General features: G+C 37.8%; 1 pseudogene; it reads right to left on the reverse strand.

Annotated features, from left to right (window-relative positions):
* Nucleotides 1–9176: 9176 nt before the first annotated feature.
* LOC140620040 (tRNA (guanine(6)-N(2))-methyltransferase THUMP3 pseudogene) lies at nucleotides 9177–11297 on the reverse strand (annotated as a pseudogene).
* Nucleotides 11298–13212: the final 1915 nt, after the last annotated feature.

A 13212-nucleotide genomic window follows, 5' to 3' on the forward strand; every position in this document is an offset into this window, starting at 1 on the left:
AGGCAGGTGCTAAACTGCTGAGCCACCCAGTCATCCCAAGCTTTATATTTTGACAAGGAACCTCCACAAGCTTTCATGCTTTTAATTCCCAAGACCATGTTTCAGGCCCAGACCACTCTTCTGTACTCTGTTTGGTTCCTGGAAGAGGCTTGAGAGCCCTCTGATCACTTTCTTTCATATTCCTAATGCTAATGGTCACAACTTCTCTCTCTTTTTAGTTGTTCTCAGTAGTTATAGGACAGTATTCAATTTCCTCCAACTCACTTCTTTCTTACTACTTCTAAGAAGAAAAGACATAAGCTCAAGACTACTTGACCACTCATCATAAGAAAGTAAAAAATCTGAGAGAAGCACAGGCTAAAAAAAAATAATAAATAACATCTTACCACTTCTATTCTGCATTGTATTGGAAGTTCTAGCCAGCAAAATTAGGCCAAAAAATGAAATAAAAGTTACTCTAATCAGAAGAGAAAGATAAAACTATATTTGCAGATGATAGATCTTACATAGAGATAAGCCTAAGGGATCCACTTAAAAAAAAAAAAGAAAAACTGTTGAAACCAGTATATTAGCTAGGCTGCCAGATTGAAGCTCAATATACAGAAATTAATTGTATTTCTATACATTTTCAATAAACAACTCAAAAAGGGAATGAACATAACAATTATAACAGCATCAAAAAGAATAAAACAGGGGATCCCTGGGTGGCTCAGCGGTTCGGCGCTTGCCTTTGGCCCAGGGCGCGATCCTGGAGTCCCGGGATCAAGTCTCATGTCAGGCTCCCGGCATGGAGCCTGCTTCTCCCTCTGCCTGTGTCTCTGCCTCTCTCTCCCTATGTATATCATGAATAAAAAAAAAAAAAAATTTAAAAAAAGAATAAAACATAAAGATACTTAATAAAAGAAGTATAAAACTTATATTCTGAAAAGTATAAAACGTTGGAAGAAATTTAAAAAGACCTAAATAAAATGAAAGCTATCTTCATAAGTTGGAAGACTTAATATTGTTAAAATGATAATACTCCTCAATTGATCTACAGATTCAGTACAGTTCCCATCAGAATTCCAACTAGCTTCAGCAATTTGGCATGCTGATCCTAAAATCCATATGGAAATGTAAGATAGAATAACAAAAACAATTTTGAAAAAAAAAAAAGAGCAACGTGGGAAGGTATACACTTTCTGAATTCAAAACTTACTACAGAGCTCTGCAGTAATCAAAATGGTGTGGTACTAGCATACGGACAGACATATATATCAGTGGGATTAAGTTTAGAGTACAGAACTAAAACCTCACATTTATGGTGTGATTGATTTTGATTTTAGACAAGAGTGTCAAGATAATTCAAAAGAGAAAGAACAGTATTTTCATCAAAGAGTGTTGGTACAACCAGATAGCACATGCAAAAGAATGAAGTTGGACACCTACCATATTATACACAGAAATTAATTCAAATGGATCAAAGGCTTAAATGCAAGATCTAACCTATAAAATTTTATTTAAAAGGGGTGCCTGTGTGGCTCAATCCATTAAGCGTCCAAGTCTCGATTTTGACTCAGGTCATGATCTCAGGGTCGTGAGGTGGAGACCCATGTTGGGTTCTACACTAGGTGTGGAGCCTGGTTAAGATACTCTCTCCCTCTCCTTTGCCCCTCTGCCTCCTCCTCAGCTTCAGCTTTCTCTCTTTAAAAAAAAAAAAATAAATAAATAAATAACGTTATAAGAAGATGTGCCTGGGTAGCTACTTGGTTAAGTGTCTGCCTTAGGCCCAGGTCATGATCTTGGCATCCTGGGATTGAGCCACACGTGGGGCTCTCAGCTTAGCAGGGAGCCTGCTTCTTCCTCTGCCTCTCCCCCTATTTGTGTTGTCTCTCCAGCTCACTTTCTCTATCTCAAATAAATAAAATATTTTAAAAATTTTATAAGAAAACATAGGTATTCATCTTGATGGCATTGGATTAAGAAATGTTTTTTCATGGGGTTCCCTGGGTGGCTCAGCAGTTTTGTGCCTGCGTTCAGCCGGGCGTGATCCTGGAGTCCTGGGATCAATCCCGCATCGGGCTCCCTGCGTGGAGCCTGCTTCTCCCTCTGCCTGTGTCTCTGCCTCTCTCTCTGTATGTCTCTCATGAATAAATAAATAAAATCTTAAAAAAAAAAAAAAAAAAAAAGGGATCCCTGGGTGGCGCAGTGGTTTGGCGCCTGTCTTTGGCCCAGGGCGCGATCCTGGAGACCCGGGATCGAATCCCACGTCGGGCTCCCGGTGCATGGAGCCTGCTTCTCCCTCTGCCTATGTCTCTGCCTCTCTCTCTCTCTCTCTCTCTCTCTCTGTGACTATCATAAATAAAGAAAAAAATATTTAAAAAAAAATAAAATTATCAAAGGAGCTTAACAGACATTTCTCCAAAACAGATATACAAATGGCAAATAAGCAAATGAAGAGGTACCTAACATCTCTATCCATTTGATAAAAACAGATCAAAACCACGTGAGATACTACTTACACCTAAGAGCATGGCTATATTAAAATAAAATATAGATAATAACAACTGTTGACCAAAATGTATAAAAACTGGAATCCTCATACCCTGCTGGTGTGTACTTAAAAGGATGCTGCTAATTTACAAAACAGTCTGGCAGTTCCTTAAAGGGTTAAATACTGAATTATATCACCCAGAAATTCTGCTTTTTACGTGTATACTCAAGAGAAATGAAAACACATGACTACACAAAAACTTATACACAAATGTTTATAGCTGTAATATTCGTAATAACCAAAAAGCCAAAATAATCAAAACACTCGAATATCCATCACCTGGTAAAAGATTAAATTAAATGTGGTATGACCGTATGATATAATATGATTTGGTGATAAAAACAAATGTGCTGATACATGCTACAGCATGGATGAATCTTGAAAACATGGTTCTAAGTGAAAGAAATCCATCCTAAAACACCATATATTATATGCTTCTAGATATGAAATATTCAGAATAGGCAAATCCATATAAACAAAACATACAAAAAAGTAGATTCATGGTTTCCTGGGGCTGAAAGAGAACAGGAGGCAGAGTAGGGGGGAAATATGGTGGATGAGCAGAAGGTAAGGGCCAGAAATAGGGAGGGGGATATAAGGGGGTGGATATGGCATTTCTCTTAGGGGTAATGAAAACGTTCTAAAATTTATTGTGCTGATGGTTGTACATTCAATTGTACAGTTTAAGTAGGTAAATTGTTTGGTGTGTGAATTATAACTCAATAAAGATGTTATTTTAAGAAATAACAATAATTGTTAAACTTTGTTGGCTCCAAGGTCCTCTTGAACTCCTGTTGTGTTTTTGTTAATTGTTTGTAACAGAGAAAAATATTGCTATAAAACAGAAACACAGTTATAAACAAATCCTAAAAGGGGGGGCTTTATTTGGTGAGCAGGATGATGAGCTTAAAATGCAAGTTTAAAAGCAAAAGGAAGTTAAATGACTTTGCATAAGTTTGAGACCTTGTGCGTGTGTGTGGATTCGGGAAATGAGAGATGCTTGGTGAGACCAGAAAGAGGCAAAGATGTAGTATGGAGAGAAAGCAGAGTAACAGATAGATTGAGTTGATTTGAATTTTGGTGAAATAAATGAGAATATTTCCTATTTAGTAAAGCCACCGTTCTATCTTTCTTGCCATGCTGCTGGGCCTGTTTTGAAGCTCTGGTCTGCACGGGAAATACTGAGCCCAACAGAAGCCATTATATCTGCAATGTTGGTGTGGATTTCGTTTTTGAGAGAAGTCCTTTTTGGTCTCTGCCTTGACTCACGTTAAGAATTACAATTTTTTTTTTTTTAATTCTTTCTGATTCTCTACATTTCAGCTCTTAGGTTTAATGCTGCAAATGCTCTGCAACTTGTCTTTCTTTTTCACAAAAGTGAAGCTTTTGAGAATTATCCCTGATGATACATGTCTACAGTACATTGATTTTCACTGCTCTGTGCATTCCATTAAACCAATATAGCACAATTCATTTATCCACTCTCCTGTTCCAAGTTTTTACTAATGCAAACAACATTGCAATAAAATTCTCATCCATGTCTGATTTTCCCCATGGCCTAGAGTTTTCTCCAGCATATAAAACTAGCAAAGGAATTGCTTTGTCATAAGGATGCACCTATTCAAATTCACGGGACATTGTCACATTGCTCTCCAAAGTGGTTGTGTCAATTTATAATCCCTCCCACAACTTTTGAGAGTTCCCTTAGCCTGAATCCTCACTCAGGGTGAAGGGGTAGCACTATCCTCACTGGGTGAAGGGGTAGCCTGAATCCTCACTCACCTCACTCAGGTGAAGGGGTAGCACTATCAAGATGTGGGTCTGAATCCCAACTCTCTCTCTCCCTGTACTGGTACTAAATTCAAGCCACCTGGGGCAGCCCGAGTGGCTCAGCAGTTTAGCACTGCCATGGGCCCAGGGTGTGATCTTGGAGACTTGGGATCGAGTCCCACGTTGGGCTCCCTGCATGGAGCCTGCTTCTCCCTCTGCCTGTGTCTCTGCCTCTCTCTCTCCCTCTCTCATAAATAAACAAAATCTTTAAAATAAATAAATAAATTCAAGCCCCTGGATTATTAAATATGATAAATACCACACCCCCACCCCGACAGACACCGTGTCAGCTCTGCGGTTCACTGTTCTTATCCTCAGTTCCTTCTTCATTTCTGACCTAAGGCGATTTTCCTGCCTTTCTTAGCAGTTCAGCCATGCATTTATAAGGATGTTAGTTATAATTTATTGAGCAATTCATGTTTGTAGCTAGAGGGTTTTCAAGTTATCTGTACCACCAGACCTATATGCCTGATGACATTTTCAGCACGTGAGCAATCTTTAAACTTTCAGCTGCCCAGATGTTGGGCATCATAAAGAAAATAAGTGAAACCAAGTTAGCAACTACAATGAGCAATTAAACTGTCTTTACATGTATTCATCAGTCACCACACTGCAGCACAGAATGGCATTAAATGGTAGGGACCCTACGGATAATCTGGGTTTAATCCCTAACTCTCTTGCACATTAGCTGTGTGACCTTGGGCAATCTATTTCATCTTTCTGGGCCTCGGTTTCTTCATCTGCAAGGTGAGGATGTGATCATAGAACCTGCCTTTGTAGAGTTCATATAAGGATCCAATGGGTTAGTATTTATAAAAAATACTTAGAACTATATTGACACACCACATGTATCATGTCATCAGGTGATAAATAAAAAATGGAATAATAAATATTAGAAATTCATTTTTGTATTACCTATGAATATTTGAGTAATGATTTTTCCCTCCATCCCCAGCAGGACGAACTAACATTGGCAACATCATAGCTCTTCTTTTCAAGTTTAATGATTCTAGTGTTAAATGGCTTTTACCTAAAAGAATCTCTGTGCCCCAGAGCAAAATCCTTGTGGTCCATTGTGCCCCACACACAGGAAAAATTTTGCCTACCCAACCAAGGGGTTACATGGGCTGGAAACAAGGATGCTAAGAGATGGTAAGATGGAGAAGGAAATAAACATGAGAAGAAGGAGAAAAGAAATGTAGATGCATTTTTCCTCCCACCCTGGGACAAGGAGGCTGGCTGAATGTTCCCTCAAGGAACCTCTTTCCTCCTCGCTGGGTCCCCACAGCCTCCCTGCTTCAGCCACACAAATTTCTACCTGCTCCCCACACAGTCTCCTCAGCTTGCTTAGGTTCACAGAGGAGAGCTGAGCAAAATACTGCAAAAAAACTTTCTCTTAGTCTAGACAATTTGCATGCCTGAGAGTGTTGGGTCTGTGAGAAACTGCACCTCGGTGATCTGACTCTGCACCAGAATGGAACCTTAGAAAAAAAAACCCATGTGGCACTACCTGTTCTGTCATCATGCCGTGTGTTGTCATGACTATCCTTTCACACCATACACACACTACAATATTTTGTCCATAGCAGATACAAAATGCACTTTACTTAAATTGAGATGAACGGATTGAGGCTCGCCACATGGCCCTACAACAAACCTGGCAATGATGCCTCGTGATAACATGGATTTGGGATATAACATGGCAGCAAGTTAGCTCCCTTCCTCTGCACCATGTCCACTCTCCACAAGGCAGGCCAAAGTCAGTTCTCTTCTGAAGGGGAGTGAGGGGAGGTGATTACCCCATGACCATGGTGGACTTGCTCATGCCTAGAAAGGTATATATTCTGTTAGTAATACATAGTTAATTTCTTACACAGCTAATGGAAGTCATTGTTTCCTTTTCTCACACCATAACTGGAAGACTGCCTGGAAAAGTTTGTTGTAATATTGTTTGCAATCCCACATTTGACTTGAGTGAACTTTTAGACCTGGCTTACAGTTTCACAGGGGAGTAGGGGAGTATCACTTTATTTCAAGCATGAAGATAAAAAAAATTCTCTGTCCAATACGGGATAATCTACATGGTGGACACATCACTTACTAATTCTATAGCTTTCCTTTTTTTTTTTTTTTTAAGATTTTATTTATTTACTCATAAGAGACACAGAGAGAGGAAAAGACACAGTCAGAGGGAGAAGCAGGCTCCATGCAGGAAGCCTGATGCAGGACTCCATCCCGGGACCCCAGGATCACGCCCTGGGCTGAAGGTGGCGCTAAACTGCTGAGCCACCCGGGGGTCCTTAGCTTGTCTATCCCATAGCATTCATGATTCAGAAAGAGATGTAAGGCTAACCAATGGCTGATTTTGAAGGTAAAAGAATTTAAATTGTTTTTAATTCTTGAGATAAAATAATGTTCTAGTTAATGAACTAGATGGCAGGAATCCTTTCAAATGTATACATGTATCAAATCATCGTAATGTAGATTTCAAATATCTTATAATTGTATCTGCCAACTCTATCTCAATAAAGCAGTGGGGGAAGGGCCTGGAAATACAGTATTCCTGTATGTATATTTTTGGAGGAATAATTTTTTCAAAAAATAGTTATCTGAATGATTCAATGTAACATCACTGCAAATTAAATTTCATTTTCTTATTTTTTTCCTAAAAAGTCAAATCACCTTATAACTTACGATGGAAAAATAAAAATTGTCTTCTAGTCTCTTCCTCACCCCTGATTTATGTTTTCCAGAGAAAAGATGTTTGACTCATTTTCCTCTGTTATTTACCATCATATTCCTAAATTATACCATGTATTATTGTTTGACTCTTTCAATACTAATATCTATTGACTTCATACTATGAAAGATGAGGATTTCATTTCCTCATTTCCAATATACCCTTTCTCTATTCACCTAATGTAGTTATATACCATGTTAGGTTTATATTCAATTTGACATTAATATTGTCATATAATAATCACAGCTGAACCATGTACTCATTAACGAAGGAAGCATTTCCTTGTATAACTTTATTTCCCTGGCCTCAATCAATGCTTCTTATTGGTTTAATTCGTTTCATACGTACCTTCCACTGATTCATGCCTAACTCCCTCCCATTAGTGTGACTAAAACTCACCAGAACATGTCCATAAACCAGAGGTAAATATAGCTATTTTGTTTCTTAGAACAAGCTTTCCAGAATCCCTGGATATTCTTGCTCTAACTGGATGAGTTTGCTTCCTGGACCTGATTCCCTGCCACCATTCTAGGATTTCTCTTTACCATGATGTCAGGAATTAACTTTACCTGGCTCTCTAGTTGGGTCTTCTGTTACCCAAATTCCATATCTTTTCTAGAAATTTGTTTTACTTGAGCATCATCCAGGAGGTTCCTGAGAAAGGATGCATGAAGACCAATGTTTTGCATCTTTTAAAATATTTTTTTCTAATCTCACCACTTGACTCTTTGAACATACCATCCTAGATTGGAAAGAATTCTCTCAGAATTTGGAAGGCACAATTCCATCATCTTCTGACAATAGTGTTGCAATTAAGAGTCAGATGCCATTGTTGTTCCTAGCTTTGTTGACAACTTCTTCTGCTGCCCTGCTCATCCCACCCCATACCCCACAACCCCTCCCCTGCACTGTGCTTGGAAGTTTTCCAAATCATAACTTTATTCCTAGTATTCCAAAACTTCTTGGTGGTGGTAATTTCTCTCCCTAGTCACTGTGCTAGGCACTTAGTCATTCAGCTGAGGACAGTACATTCTTTTCAACCTGTTGTTGGAAATATTTTTCTATTATCATCTTCTCCACCTCTTCCTCCTTCTTTGCTAATTTCTTTTGTCCCATGTTTTTAATTCTTACTACCTGGAATACCACTTAGTTAATGTTGCCTAATTCTCTAATTTTTTTATTGTCTAGTTTTATCTTTTTGTCTTTTGAGGAGATTGACTCAACCTATACTTCCCATCTCCCCGTTGATTTTGTGCATATTTGGGAGATAGGATCTACTATAAGACATTGTTGCTATCTGAATACTCCTCATTTAAAGCATCTTATTTTTTAAATGTTTTAATACTGCTTTCATTTTTTTTTCTTTACTGAAAGAAAAGTGAATTTGCTTTTAATCTGGCTTATTTTGTCCTGTGTTTCATCTGTCGATGTATACATGGACATGTCCTCTACTAATAGTAAAGGATCTTTGTACTTCCTTCGATGAATTCAGTCGTCTATTTTAGTTCTGTGTATTAATCTGAATAATGGATGCTTATTTTCATTTTCAAGGCAGATGGCAAACTTTCCTACAGGTCTCATGAGATTTCACTTTCTCCTGGACTTTGTTTTTTAAGGTTGAAGTAATGAAATGTTGAGCAACTAAACAGTGAAGCTCCACAGGCAATGGGACATGGCCTCAGATGCTCTCACGTCCTCTGCCTCCCTTTAGTTGGGGTAACTTTCTACCTGCCACAGTGCAAAACAAGAACTGCTATACAATCTGAAAATGAACTGTTCTATACCCAAATCCCAGAGCATTTCAGTAAGCTCTGCTCTGGGCATTTTTGAAGCATTTTAAGGAAAGTGCTAAGGAAAGCTACCTCTTCAGAACAGATCTAAAGAAAAGCTCTGCTTCCCGATAGGATCTTTTTCAATACCATCACATTATGTTCACCTCTTTTGCTAACCAGGGTGAAGAGCCTTAGACCAGCTTAAATAGTGCAAACTGCACTTTTGTTAATGCTATTTTTCTCAGTTCTTCACTGACATTTCCAGTTTGGGAAGTACAAATACTGCATTCTTTGCATTCTTTCATTCCCAGAGAGTTCCTCTTTCTACCATCTTCTTCTGAAGGATAATCAAGGGCTTGACATGGCTGTTTGAAAACATAAGCTGCTGCAGGAAGACCCTCTAGGCTCACCCAGATAGTATGTGCCTTATGCCATACATGTCTGATTAGAAATAATGCCCTGGTAGAGCATTTCTTGGCCTGGTAAGCAATAGAACCTGGCCTGTCTCAGGTGCACAGATACAGCTCATCTTGGTAAGCAAGCTGCATAAAGGTTACAGTTTCTCCTCTCTTCTTGGAGGTCATTCTTCTTTCAAATGGCATATCTGTTACAATAGTATCCACAGAGCCAGGTCTCAGTGGTGAGTTGCAGACAGTCCAGTGAACGGCATCTATGGGCAAGCACTGGGACAGTCTGTCTTCATTAATTTGGCTCTTGGTCAATCAAGAAGAGATATTATTTGCTGTCCTATTCACAGCCAATGTATTATTATCACCAGCTTCTGTAGCCCCCTCTCTTGGTGTTGCCCTTGTCCTACACATCCCATCAACTATTGTATCAGCAGGTTGAGGAACACAGGGCCTGAGCATCCTGCACATGAGAGCAGTTCTGAGTCAGAAGTCCAAAATGGAGATGTTTCTCTTCTGTGAATGCGATGCCCACAATGATTTGATTATCATGGATTTTCAAAAGATTCTCCACATCAGAGTTGGTGTTGTCAACTTTCCACTTAATCCTAAACAGCATCCCTAGAATTTCTTGCAGCCTGATTTGAGTGAGATACAGCAGCGTTTCTCTCCTGCCTTTTTGCATAGGACTCTAAGCTTTAACACTTGAAGATCAGTTTCTTCTTTTGAGCTTTTGTCAGTTTCATCTTTTAATGTATTTAAGATTTGTTGGAAGGACCAACATATGATCTATCTCAGTGAACATATCAAGTACACTTGAAAATAATATGTATTATGCAACTAGCTATTGAGTATAATATTCTATAAATATCATCCAGATCAAGGAGTTGATAGTTTGTTCAGATCCATCTATATATTTTTTAAAAGATTTATTTATTTATGCATTTATTCATTTATCTATTTTTTTGAGAGAGAACGGGGAAGGGAGAGAGAGAGAGACAGAGAGAGAGAGACTGAGAGAAAGGGACTTCTCTTCAGCAGACTCTGAGCTGAGAGTGAAGCCAGACTCGGGGCTCAATCCCAGGACCCTGAGATCATGTCCTGAGCCAAAATCAACAGTTAGCTCCTTAACCAACTGAGCCACCCAGCTATCCCAGATCCATCTATATCTTTACTGATATTCTTTAGTTCTATCAATTGCTGAAAAATAGTTTTAAAAACTCTTCAACTACGATTACAGAATTGCTTATTTCTCTCCTTCTGTCATTATCTCATGAATTTTGAAGCTGTTATGAGAGAAAAAAATTTTATAAATACTATGTCTTCCTAATGAACTGACTCTCTTGGCATTGTGAAAAGTCTCTCTTTATTTCCAGTGCTCTTAATTCCTTCTTGAAGATTGAATTTTAGTGTGTGAAGATTAAATTTTAGTGTGTGTCATTTCCCTTCAGCCTAAAGAATTCCTATTAGCATCTCTCAAAGGGTATGTCTGCTGGTGATGACTTATCTTTTTCTTAGCTACGGTTGCCTTTATTTAGCCTTCTTCATTTTTGCTGGATATAGAATTTTGAGTTGTCAGATCTTTTTTCACTTCTCTTTCAGAATTCTAAATATGTGTTCTGCTTTCTTGTCCACCTGTATAGAATGTGTTGTTTGCTCTGGATGCTTTCAAGATTTTCTCTTTATATTTAATATTTGTAATTTTATTATGATTAGCTGAAGTTTGGTTTTATTTTAATTTTTTTATTTTATTTTTATTTTATTTTTCCCATTTGAATTTCCCTTATTTTTCAAAAGCAGCCTTTTGAGGTATGATTGACATACAATAAATCAGTGAATATTCAAGTGTACATTTGGATACATTCTGAGATACATACATACTCAGGAAATCATCATACAATCAAAATAATGAACATATCTGTTACCCCAGGAAGTTTCCTACTATCTCTGTAATTTCTTCCACCTTTCATCCCATTCACAGGCTCACTGATTTCCTTCCTGACAATATACATCATTTTGTATTTCCTAAATTTTTTTTTCTTTTTTTGGAGAGAGAAAGAGAGAGATCATGAGTAGGGGGATGGGAGAAGGGGCAGAAGAAGAGAGAGAATCCTAACTAGGCTCCATGTTCAATGCAGGACACAACATGGTGCTCCACCTCATGACCCTGAGATCATGACCTGAACTGAAATCAAGAGTCAGATACTTAACTGACTGAGACATCCAGGTACCCATGTACACTCTTTTGTCTAACTCTTGCAGTCAACATACCTATGTTGAGATTCATGTGCTATTGTGTGTATCAATAGTTCAGTCCTTTTCATTGACGAGTAGCAATCTACCATAATGATATAGCACATCATGTTTATCCATTCACCTCCTAAGGGACATTTAGATTGTTTCCATTTGGAAGCCATTACAAATAAAGTTGCCATGAACATTCATGAACAATCTTTTCATCTCTCTTGGGTAAATACCTAGGACTAGAATGGTTGGGTCATATGGCAGGTGTGTGTTTAACTTTTTATGAAACTATTAAGCTATTGGTATTTTCCGAACAGTTTTTATATCTCACATTCTGGCAAGAAGGGATTGAGAGGTCCATTTGCTCCCTATCCTTAACAACATTTGATTTGGTTAGTCTTTCCTCACTTTAGAAATTAAAAAAAAAAAAAAGAACCTAATAGTATAGAATTTAATAAGTCTATACAATTTTATCACCACTCTAATTTTGTGTATTAAAATTGATTTAAATAACTTAAAAATCTGATTACAAAAATTATGTATTTTATAGAAAATTTCTAGAATATGAAACTATGCAAAAAATAAAATAAAAACACCTGTTATTGTGTCAGTTAGTCTTAACACTTGTTACAGTCTCAACTTTTTTTCAATACTTACATACACTTGTTTTATTTTATTTGATTTTGTTTTATTTTTTTTTTAGAGAGGGAGAGAGAGCAGTGCGGGGGGGGGGGGGGAAGGTGTAGGTGCAGAGGGAGAAAGAGACAGAATCTTAAGCAGACTCCACGACCAGCACAGAGTCTGATGTGGGACTTGATCTCATGACCCTGAGATCATGATCTGAGCCAAAATCAAGGATGCTTAGCTGACTGAGCCACCCAATTTCCCCTAAAATGCTTGTTTTAAAAAATTGATTCTAGTTTCAACAGCTTTCTAACCCACATTTTTTTCTTAATACTGAATCATGAGTTTTTGAAGTCATTAAAAATTCTTCTATAATGTATCAACTTTAGTGACTTTAAAGGTTTTCATCAAATGCAATGCCATACTTCATTTAATGTATGCTATCTATTGTTGGATGCTTAGGTGTTTTCTAGGTTTTCACTTTTAAAAAAATCTGGGGCAGCCTGGGTGACCTGCCTTCGGCCCAGGGCGTGATCCTGGAGACCCGGGATTGTGTCCCATGTCGGGCTCCCTTTATGGAGCTTGCTTTCCCCCTCTGCTTGTGTCTCTGCCTCTCTTTCTTTGTGTCTCTCATGAATAAATAAACAAAATTAAAAAAATAAAAAGAAAAAAAAATCTGATAAGGTGAAATACATATAACATGAAATGTACCATTTTAACCACGTTTAATGGTACAATCTAGTGTTATTAACTATGTTCACATTGTTGTATAATCAATCTCCAGAACTTTTTCATCTTGCAAAACTGCAGCTCTATATCTATTAATTACTCCCATGTCCTCCTCCCCGCAGGCCCTGGCAGCCACAATGCTACTTGCTGATTTTTTTGTGAATTATGTTTTGGGGTCATATCTAAAAATATTTACCTAACTCAAGATTACAAAGACTTTCTCATAGATTTTTCCTTGAAGCTTTGAGTGTTCAATTTTACATTTTGGTCTACGACCTATTTGGAGTTAATTTTTCAATATGGTGGAAAGATTTGGATAAAAGTTCATTTTTA

Source organism: Canis lupus, chromosome 28, assembly GCF_048164855.1.
Source record: "Canis lupus baileyi chromosome 28, mCanLup2.hap1, whole genome shotgun sequence".
Lineage (NCBI taxonomy): Eukaryota > Metazoa > Chordata > Mammalia > Carnivora > Canidae > Canis > Canis lupus.